Source organism: Drosophila mojavensis, unplaced genomic scaffold, assembly GCF_018153725.1.
Source record: "Drosophila mojavensis isolate 15081-1352.22 unplaced genomic scaffold, ASM1815372v1 contig_16, whole genome shotgun sequence".
NCBI classification, from domain to species: domain Eukaryota; kingdom Metazoa; phylum Arthropoda; class Insecta; order Diptera; family Drosophilidae; genus Drosophila; species Drosophila mojavensis.
In genome coordinates this window covers 11,735,798-11,747,691 of record NW_025318693.1, presented here as the reverse complement: position 1 = coordinate 11,747,691, position 11,894 = coordinate 11,735,798, and the positions used below count along the sequence as shown (strand labels likewise).

The 11,894-nt window shown below is 34.4% G+C and overlaps 1 protein-coding gene across 1 annotated transcript in view; it reads left to right on the top strand.

The window, feature by feature from the left end:
- The first annotated feature begins 9,027 nt into the window (after nt 1–9,027).
- LOC6572621 overlaps nt 9,028–11,894 on the top strand; it is a 57,666-nt gene continuing 54,799 nt past the window's right edge. The window contains exon 1 of the mRNA XM_032733363.2: nt 9,028–9,481. The gene's annotated coding sequence lies outside the window, so the exon portion shown is untranslated. The remainder of the gene's footprint in view (nt 9,482–11,894) is intronic.

The following is an 11,894-nucleotide window of genomic DNA, read 5'->3' as shown; positions in this document are numbered from 1 at the left end:
TTTTATTCAACAGCTCAATACATTTTAGTGCCAGCAAAGGAGCTGAAACAGAAAGAGAAAGAGAGAGGAGAGCGCAGAGTCTCTGTCTTACGCCTGCAAAGCCTGCTGCTGACGCCTGTTGAAAAATTGCGTTTTAATTAAAAACGCTCAAGTGCACTTAAGTGTGCGTTTGCCAGCCACGTCAACAATCAGAGGCAGCAAGTGCACACCTACAACAAGCACAAGCAAACAACACACACACACAAACAAAAGACCTTAACAGCCACAGCAACAACAAGCACAAGAGGATCAGCAACAACAATTAAGACAACAATGCTCTGATGTACAAAAAGAGGTACAAGAGGCAGCAGCAACAGCAACATGAGCAATGGACTGCAAAATAAATAATTGAAATTCAAAAAGTCGGCAGGAGTATACGCTTCATTAAAATTGAAATGCAAATAAAAGAATATTTAATATAAAAAAGAAATAAAATAATATTAAATTTTAAAAATAAAATAAAATAATAAAAATATTGAATTAATATGTTCTAAATTTAAATACTGAATAAAAAAATTATGAATTTAGTAAACTAAATAATATAGAAGATAGTCAATGAAATTAAATTAAATGAAACATAAGCCTAAGCGCTGTTTGAAAATATAAATATAGAATGCTTTCAAAGTATGAACATGAATATATATATATACATTTTTTTTTTTTTTTTTTTTCAACTTTTGAAGATATATTTATCATTAAACTCGCTTATATTATATTATATGATATGATATAATATATGTTGTATGATGATGATTCATAAAGCTTTGCTAAAATTATGATAATATTTTTAATATAATATATAATATATATATATTAAAAATATATATAATATATAATGTTTTATTAAAATTAAAAATAATAAATATGATTTTAAATTTAATTTCTTTACCATTCAACTAACGTAAAAAAGTTAGTTCTATCTTTTTGGGAAATATACTAGATCATCTGCAAAAATTTAATAATAATTCCTTCTAAGCTGTTCAGTTCAAGAAGCAGTTTGGGTATATATGCAAGTCCTTGAAGCTCTTCCTTTAAATATATTAACTTTCATTTAGTATACAATTTCCTAGCAAATTTGCAGCAACTTTGTAATTTTACGTAATGTGAAGTGCCCAATTTGGGGATTAGGGCATTACGCGTGCTCACATTGTCGCTTCATTAAAGTGCCAAGTCGTGCAGTCGTGTAGTCTGTGCCGTGGCAAGGCGGAGGAGGAAACACCCTTTGCTGCATTGCTGCTGTCTTACTGCAATTCGAAATCCCAAGCTGCAGCAGCACTGAAATGAACAGGGGCATAAATAAAGGGGCCCGGGGAAGCTGCAGTCGTTTCCTCAGTGAGCCAGTGAAGCCTGTCGCTGATAAGCTCCAAGTCTCTCTCTCTCTCTCTCCGTTTGAGTGTGTGTCTGAGTCTGTGTGCGCAGGAAACAGGATATGACATATTTAATGTGGAACAGATGCGTGTATCTCGACTTTTCCATTTTATTTCAGCTCGACAACTGTCTGCCTCAGCTGCAGAGTGCATAATTATGAATTTCATGAAGCTGATAACGCAAAAAATTAACATTTTAGTGAAAAGAAAAAAGGAAGAGATATTGATCGAAGAGTACAAATAACAAAATGGTTAATTATATGCAAATGCAAAGTGCGAAGCCATAAAAGATTATTCATCAATGCAGACTTTTGGCTTGAGGGAAAGCAAACGAAATGAGCAGCCATGAGACTGAAAAGATTATTCATCAATGCAGAGCTGATGGAATATTTATTATAGCTGCAATCCTCAGAGAATATTATTGCAATGCAATGAATAATGAAGAAGAAAAAACCAGTTGAAAAGAAAAAATATTTTTGGTTCCGTTCATCTGAAAATATTTTATATAAGTATGTGAGATATGAACATATGTCATCTACACTTGAGTATATAAATATGAATGTGAATAATAAATTCTCTGCTAATCAGATTATGAATTGGATTTGGCTTACTTTCTTACACAAATATACATACACACGCATGCATAGTACCGCTATTGCAGGATTTAACTTATTAATTATTTAATAGTTGAACAACTCATTTCTGGGCATTTACCTAGTGCCAACTCTCTAAAACTTCAAATGCGAAATAAGCAACGTTAAACACTATGTCTAACACTGCAATTCAAAAGCAGCAGCTGGCTCATTAGTTACATACGTAAGAGATTATATGTGTTCTCTATACATGTGTCTTCGTTCTCACAGCACAGCTTGATTGGCTATGCAGTTGCTCATTGCCCAAGCATTGGGAGAAATTTACTATCGTTTGATTAGTGTAGTTGCTCGCATGTAGACAGCTCTGCTCACTATCTAAATCTGTTCCATACATACACACATATAACAGCGAAAAGTACGATAATCTGTGTCTCTTGCTCTAGCTTAGTAAAAACTTTTTAGAATTACAATTAATTAAGAGTTGAATAGTGCAACTGTGAATTTATCGATAGCTCTAAGAGGCTCAATTGACAATAATATGTACATGCATATCTAGAATATAGCAGGAGATCTAAAGTCTGTATATGCATATGTATTAGTTGATTGAAAATACAATATTGAAAATCAAGTAAACATATAGTTTTTACTTAAAGCGACTCATTAACTCTCGGATTTCGGTAGCTCATCATACACTTAACAGGAATAATTATATAGCATCATTATTTGTAAATAAATGAACAATTGAGCATTTGATTATTTGCGATCAGTTCGTGAAATCAACCTCGCTCTAAGCACGAGCCTTCGGTTCAATTTATTTTTGAGTTGAACTATTCGTGTGATACTCTTTTCACGAACATCCTTTAGGGAGCGATACGATTAACGTTCGCATGATGAGACTGATAAAGTGAGCTCAAAAAGTCAATGCAAACTGTCTTTATGTATGTATGTACCATACTCAATTCACACATGCTATTAATGTGTGAAGGGAGCAGAACACATACACTCACAAAAGAATTTTTGCTTCATTGTCAATCAATCACAATCAATCATTTGCAATCAATCACAAAATATCATAGCTTGTGTGTTAGTACAGGAGGATTACAAGGCTTAGTTGTAATGATATTTAAGCAATGCGATAAGAAATTATTAAAATAAATAAGCAAAATAATCATAATAAAATAACAAAATATATTTCTAATTTTAACTCTCTGGATTTTATAGTTAAAGAGATCGCAGCGCTTAAATGGAAGGGCGGACTGACAGACAGCCTCGGCTAGCTCAACTCAACTGAGCGTCCTATATATAAACATACATACATACATTATGTCTCATTCTGCATACGCAATGCCTTCATGTAAACGAAAAACAATTTGCATAAAATATTGAAATTACAGAGAAGGAGAATAAAATGACTTGCACGAATATAGTTTATTTTTACTTTCTTGAGCTATGATAATTTAAAATAAACTTCTAAATTCGAAATGCTACAGAGGTTATAGAGCAACTCGTTATCTTTGAGCTATCTGATATATAAATATGTAAGCCATAAATCAGAGTATATTATCCAGCATCTGGATATGTGAAACTTTTTTCAAGCTCCCTTTCGGTTGCTTTAATGGCAGCTGACCTAATGGCTGACCGACGCTTTTTTTTTTCTTTTTGTTCTCTGCTCTACTATCTAGCTGTAAGGCTGGGTTCCTGGCATGAAGGATAACACAGGCGCAGCTCAGTGAGGCGTAGGCAAGTTTGCTTCTTTTTTTTTTTTTTTTTTGTGTCTGTGCCTTGCTTTATTTTGAGTTTTATTTTTTATGACTGGGCGTAAATGCATAAAAATGAAAGCAAGCGAAGCTCGAGTGGTGCTGCTGGCCGGTGGCTAGTGGCTCAGTGGGCGGATTGTGCCACCGTGGGACCAGTGGCTAGCCACGTGCACTGCGAAATTCTGAAAAGTTGTTTCATTTGGGCTGCGTGGCAGGAAAAAAAAAAAAAAAAAAAAAAAGAAGAAGAACTTTCAAACTAAACCGCAGAGGCATTAACAACACTTAAAATGCCTGCAGCGTTTTCCTTTAATACAAGTGGACAGTCCTCTGTGTTTTTGCTCCTTTGGCCGTGTTGTTCTTGTTGTATTTGTATTTGTATTATATGTATTTTTTTCGCATTCGCCACAGCCAAGGCAACTTTTTTGTAGAGCACACTTGAAGCGGCTCTGTGCCAAAAACTTTGTCAAGGGCTTTCGCTTCGCACTCTAAACTCATTTTGATTTAGTCGTCGCTTAGTTTCCTTTCACTGTGAATTTAGTTTATTTAACAACTGAATACATTGTTAAATATATATGTGCAGGTATATATATATTTATAATTTTTTGTAAAGCGACAAGTGTAAATGGGCGTAATTTATTTAGCGCTTTGCATTCGCTTTCAGCTGTGAGGCACGACTCAGGTGTGAAAATCCTGAAAATCGCTGTCTTTAAGTCCCCAGGCAGCGCATTTAAATGCAGACACATTAAAGGCGTGGCAGCTCAACTACAGCAGCAGCGGTCAGCCACAGTGACTGGTGATAAATGAGACTTTAATGAAAGTGAAAATTTAAGTTAACCTTTGGACAAGTTAAAAATATTATAATATTTTATTTTAGACTCGAGAGCTAGCGGCATGTTACCATACAAAATATTTAAATATTTAATTATCATTCGTTATATATTCTTTTCTAGCTGGCTTTATTGAAGCCAAAATAGAATGTTAGCTGAACTAGAGATTCACGTTGAGGCAGGCAAGATAAGTCCTCTTTAAAGAGTCTATTTCGAGTACTATATACATTTGAATTTATTTAGTTAACAAAGCTGATTCATCTAAAAATTGTTGGCCAAGTTTGACCAAGTAAAAACGACTTGGAGCTGAGAGCATTTTTTCTTCGAAATTACTGCGTCTAATTTATTTGCACTTCACTTTGCGGCTCCTGGCAAACACTTGAGGAGCCAACGCGAAGACTGAAACCGAGGGTATTTTTTCGCCAAAAATAAAGAAAGAAAATATATAAAAAAAATTGTAATCCACATTTTATTAGACAGCTTAAGAGCGACTAAAGCGCATTCATAAAAACAAGCCCAAGTTCTGGCATAATTGCCAGCAAATTAGTTTGCTTTTGCGTGCTGCACTTGAGCGAAATAATTCGCATGCATTTTCTTGGCGAATTGTCTACGGGGCAGCAGGAGGTTGGCTTTTTGATTTAAATTTGCACATTCAGTTTTTTCCGGTTGCTGCTGCATCTTTAGTAATTTTTGCACATTTTTTTTTTTTTTTTTGTGTCTGTGAAAAGTTGGTCAGCTGGCTGGCTTAATTAGAGCTCGCAGTGAGAGTCCGCCAGGGAGCTGGGACTGTCTCTGCGGCTTCGCCTTTTCTATATCTTGTAATGCCATATGTCCAGTTGGCAGTCGAGCTGAGTTAAACACAATTACACATTCCATTTTGCTCTTCTTCTCTCTTATTCATTTTGCTTTGCTATGTAATTTTGCTCTATTCTTTGCAACTTTCACTTTTCTGCAGTGCGTGGGCTATCTGCTTTGCTCGCTCTTCAAGTGAGTGGAGCATATTGGGTGCCAATTGGCAGAGTAAACAGCTCATCTCCACTAAGAGATTTACTAATGAGAAATTTGTAATCTATGAGTCAATCAAAAAAAAAAAAAAAAAAAAAAAAAAAAAAAATCCTTTAAACTTTTTTATTTTACTTCTTAAAGCAATTGTTATTCAAGAAGCGAGCATTTCGCAGTTGGGAGTACTCAAGTGCATCGTACTTTTCGAGCTTATCTTCCTGGTAGGCGTGGCATTTAAAAGTAATGCTCTGCAAAATGCAATTATGTAAATGCCTGCAGCGCAGAAATCGAAGTTAATTAGGTCGTAACTGTGGTGCAAATTGTAACTCCCCCGGCGGCACGAACCGCTCGACGGGCACGGGTCGAATTGCTCGGATAGGAATTAGTGAAGCACAAAATTGAAAGGGTCATAAAAATGTCAGCTCTCTGGCTCGGCATTAAATGCGAGCATGAAATGTTGAACATGAAAAATGCCAAGCGGCCTGCGGGCAAAAAGGTTCATAATATAGTTAAGTGGATTTATTGATGTGACTTTCGGTTCAATGTGTGCTTGGCTTGGCATCTCAATAACGATTTCCAATTTAAAGCACTAACGAAATCCAAAATAAATTCAGTTTTAGCTACAAAACAGCTCAAACGAATTGCAATTCTCGGCTCATGGATATATTTGATACCAAATAACAACGAATTTTGTCAATTGCCATTTGTATTGAAATGTCAATGAAATTGTATTAAATATGTTTACGATTTATTTAAAATTGTGTACATAGCATTTGGCACCTAGTGCGTCATAAATCACAAACACACATACAAGCAGAAAGAGACCGAGAGAGAGAGAGGCATAGAGTGAGAGAAAAGCGTAAAGAGTCAGTGGGGTAAAGGGAGCGCAATAAAAACATATATGACATGCTCATAAATGAATTGGGCTCTGATTTAGAACCATAACCAACTGATTTACATATGTACAAATATTTTTAATAATTGCAAACATGTCCTTGGCAAAACAAGTAAAAGTGCTTCATACAGCATTGCCAGACTAGGTGCTACCCTATATTGAAACAGAACAGAAAATATATGTCTATATTATAAATGAACAGCAAATATATCTCTATATAATTATATTTTATAAATAGTAGATAATGTTTCATTCTCATTTTAAGCATGGATTGAATTGATATATTGAATGTTACTTTCCAGCTTAATAGTCAAGAGCATGAGCATTCACAAAGTTTAATATTTACATTCATATATTTATACCACTCGAGAAGCTTAACATATTGCAAGTAAGTTTTACAAGAAATCTATATAGAATTTAAGAATTGTGTACTTCAGAGACTTCCTAAGAGAATCAAATAGAATGACCAATTGATGTATTCAACTGTCTTAAATGCATACCAAAGATTATCAGCTCCTTCTCACTCAACCAATCGTTAAACAGGGTATATCGAAAAATAAATATATATATTTATATTCACAAATATATGGACGCTTGTCATTGGGCAAATAAATTAAATATATGGAATAAATTATGCACGCAGTTTGCTCACATATAAATAGCGCATATACAAGGGATTTGCATATTTTTAGATGCCTTTAATTCTCAATTCCCTTAACTGATAATTTCGGGCAAGCGGAATTCCAAATGCGTTATTTAAAGAGATTTTCGATTGTAATAAATATTTTGATTATGCATTTGCAATTTGCGAATTGCGAGTTTTTACATTTTGCTTAATATGTGAGCAAACAAATGCAATTATGGGCATATAATTATAATATTTGCCAATGGTTAAATGCATTTAATTAAGCGCCTGCATTTGCCAAATTTACAAGTTTAATTGCGCATTTGTATACACACGGCTCGAAGGCATAGATAGCATGTATATGTATGTATATATTGGTTTTTTCTGCCATTTCAGAAAATAAAATAAAAATTTGGTTCGGCTGGTTTGACTTGGCCCATTGATTATTTTCAGCACAGAGTCTGCTGGTTGGGGTCTTCAATTTTAATTAACTTGCAATTAAAGCGTAATTTATTGGCGCACTTTGATGGTCGTAAATTAGCTACTCGAACGACTTTCCAAAATGTCAGAGCGTGAGCAAATCAATTTATAAAAGCCCGTGCAAGCAAAAGTGAAGCCAAAAAAAATAAAACACACGAAAAATTGAGAGCTTGTAGCAAGTCAGCAACGAAAGGTCTAAGGCCAAGTGAGGCGAGATTTTTTTTGTTCTGTGTGCCGCTGCGAATCGTTTTATGGGGCGTATGAGCAACCCACCACAGTGTGACTGACGTGTGACCCACACACAGAGCGATGGGTAGCGAACAAGAGAGTTGTGAAAGAGTGTGAAACAGAAAAAGGTTACACGGTTTGTTTGAGAACTGGCCATCACCTTTAAACGTTTTTGCCCCACACGATGAAGAAGTCAAACAAGTCACTTAGCTGCTTCTGCCAACAGAGATGCAAAATTGACTGCCCCGAAAAAAAAAAATAGCAGTGAAAAGGAAAAGCGGAAAACTTTTTGGTTGGCCAGAAGCCAAACTGATTTAAGACTTTAAGTCAGATTGTGCACAGATATTGGAGAGGTGCACTTAGACTAAGTGAGAGAGAAAGAGATTTGTGGCAGGAAGTGTCCGATAAGAGCATCAAGCTGACTCTGCCCCATAGGGATTTCACGGATAAATAGCCGAGGGACTCGTGCGACTGATCAAACTGCATAGGTAATTAATAAACACAAGGAAACGGAACTCAGTCGAGTTGAAAGCAGGGGCTGAAGCTGATTTTGTGGTGGGCGGTCGGTAGATGGACACCAAATAGATGAAGATAAGTGGCTTTAAATAAAGTCTATGGGAATGGATATATATATTGTATATATTGGCTTTAACTTGTACGCAAATTGTCAAGCAGGCACTGTGAAGAATTTGTAGTCTTTGAGAGCAATTAAATATAAAGTTGCATATTTGTATGTAAGGCATATATATAATATTTAATTTACATACAAAATAAATGCAAAGCAGATCATTCTAGTATTATTTTCAATATAATAAAATAAATGCAATAAATTGATTGCTTAAGAGAATATAAAAACATATTGATATGAATAAGCTAAAAGTCCGAATGAATCTATAAAAAATATATATTCTGATAAAAAAAAATATTTACAAACAAATACTAAGTTGAAGAGAACCATAAAAGTAACACATATGCATATCTATATATGTATAAAGAAAGGCAAGCAATGCTAATTTATGGTCTATCTTTATATATATCTCGTTAAATGATTTCTAGAATATGCTCTTTGCTTGATTCAGGCTAAAGGAACTGCATGCATAAATCTATCTTTAAGTACATCCATCTACGGCAGAGAGCAGTTAAGAGAACCAAAGAGAATGATCTGAATTCTACGACAAATGCGAGACTAGCTGAAAAATATTCAGAACAGTTGTCGCTTGAACGTCGATCGTGCCGCTTGTGTTGCAGCAGCTGAACGTGTGGGAAATGCTGTTCGTTAGCATCTGAGAGATACATCTTTTGCACGGTCTAAAAATAAACGGCGAAACTGAAAAAGGGGGACAAAAACAAACGCGCGCGACAATTGCAAAACATAGGGTCGGACCCCTAAAAAACCAAAACGTACAAATTTTATAAATATCAAGTTGAAAATGTGAATATAAATGGGAAATGGGAAAATGCCTATGTGAAAATGCAAAAGTGGAAACTTATTTATGCAATCGATTTGTGCATCCAAAAATGCTGTATTTATTTATCGGCGCGACAGCGAAATAAATATATAGTGTGCATATAGTATATATTCGGTCGATCAAAAGTATCCACGATTCAGATCAAAGTGGCCCGCAAACATAATAAACAAATCATGCGGAAAGCCCATTCCGTAAATTGGTAAATGCAAATTGCCAGAAATTGATAATGCGTATAATTTTTGCGAAATTAAATCAGCAAAAAAATAAAATAAATAAAAAAATTTTAAATTGAAAAACAAACAAAAATAATGGGAGAAATCTGTGAGCAATGCAAATATTTACAGTTCGAACCACAACCTGCAGGACTTTTATTGCAATTTACATTAATTAACGCGAATTTAAAATTTAATAAAACAGGAGGAAAAAAAACGAAAAAAAAAAAATTCATTTTGCAAATGCAAATCTGTTAAAGCGTATACATTTTTTGTTTGAATGTTCTGCTCGCCTTTTCCCACTTTGACGCACATCAACAGAATGTTTTCACTTAATTTTTATGATATTGTGTTGCAGATAAATATTTCATACGTTCAGATACTTATACAGAGAGCAAATAAATAAACAAAAGCGGTGAATATTGCAGCGATAAACTGACGTCAAGCGATGGACAAGCCGAAGCGTGAATATAATGTGTTCTCAAAACACAATGAAAAAAAACAAAAAAAAAAAAAAGCTGAAGGAATAAACAATATAAAATTCTTAGAAATTTTCACGTTTCGCTAGAAGTTTCCATTAAATTCTCTCTCACAACTTTGGCAACTGACTCCATTGTATTTACAGTCCTTTTAATACATTTCAAGCCTTCATGTTTTCTATGATTTTCTATTGTATAAAGGAATTTCAAAGTAATTGGATGCAGCTTTAATTCTGAAAATTCGTTTATCAACTGGGAAATATCTTCAATTGACAGCTCTCTATCTGTTGAATATATGTAAATGCAAGACAGATATGTAGAGCTCAAAATTGTTGAATTTGTAGCAGTTGTGTTTAACAAGAAGAGGAATAAAACATGATTTTTATAAAGAAATTTATTTTTGACTCTAGAGTTTCAGTTTTAATTTGAATAGATAGATCTGGAGAGTTCTTTGCCTTTCAATACAAAAAAAAAAAAAAAAAAAAAAACAAAATCTTTTCATATTTTCTTGTTTCTTTAAAAATTTCATCTGAAAATATGTAATTACCTTACTGTCATGTAAAGCAAATCAAATTAAAGTTCAATGTGTCAAATGCTTGACAATTATCTGGCAGTAAATAAAAAAGTTCTTATCGAATTACGATAATCAAAATTCAGCTTATGACGAATTTCAAAGTTGCCGAAGTAAAAAGTTTTTGAAGTGCGATTCAATATTTAAAAGATGTCTTCTATGTTTTAAAACATATTTATACACATATATAAATACATAACAGTATTTGCTTATAATTTCTTATGGAAGCTGTCAGTTAACTTGAAAGTTCGCGTCGAATAAGTCGAAGAAGTCAAATGTCAAATTTGCTAGAGTAAATATTTTACTGAAGCGCAATTCAATCTGCTTTAATATGAATTTATAGAAACACACATACATACATATATATGTATGTCTCTGTATACATGTATCTTTGTATATGTTTGTTTATCATTTCTTTTGGAAGCTGTCAGCTTTTCAACTTTTCAGCAAATATTTGTCTAGTTCTTTGTTTAATTTGCAGCAAATGCATTAAATGCTCAGCCAATATTACACTGCAATCAATTGTGCTGGCAAATCCCTCTTAAATCTCTGACAATATACTCTGCCACACACAGACGCACATGCATATCTATTGCCATGGTGTAAACAATTTGGCATTAAAATAGTTGTCCGAGTCGAGCCGGGGCATTTAAAAATGTTCTACATACACATAAAAGTATCTGAATATACATATATATTTATATATACTATATTTGCTTCACTTAATTTGCATGATAATGGGCCAGATTTATGCATTTGTGACGCCCACTTTTATACATATTCGCATGGGATATGGGAGGCGTTAGCGTTGGCGTTGGCATGCAGTTTTCTGGCCCGAAAATAAATCGCATAATTCGAAATAATTTTTGTGGCGCATAGTTTTTTTTTTTTTTTTTTTTTTTTTCATTTTCACTCGCTTTTTTTTTTGGGGTTTGTTGAACTTATTTCGCGTGGATTTTGTTTCGTTTCGTTGCGTTTTTATTTCGAATTTCTAATTTCTAAAATATGGCTCACCACCACCACCACCCACCTTAGCCGCCGCGAAGCCAACCAATTTTCGAGCGGGGCAGCTAAAATTAGTTGCAAATAATTTGCTTTGGTTGGGCTTGTTGTTCTGTTTTTAGGTTTCTCATTTTCAACTCTCTGCCACGCCTGGTTGCCACGTGTCAAATGTGACAGCTTTCAATGCGTTGTCAGCTCCCGATGCTAATTATGCAAATTATGTTGGCCCCAACTAGGGTCTAGGCGCCCCTTTGACATCATTTGCATTACAAATGCGAGCGCGATGTCCCCGCCCCGCCCGTCGCTGCTTTTATGAACAGCATATGATTTATGACATTCCGACGTAAT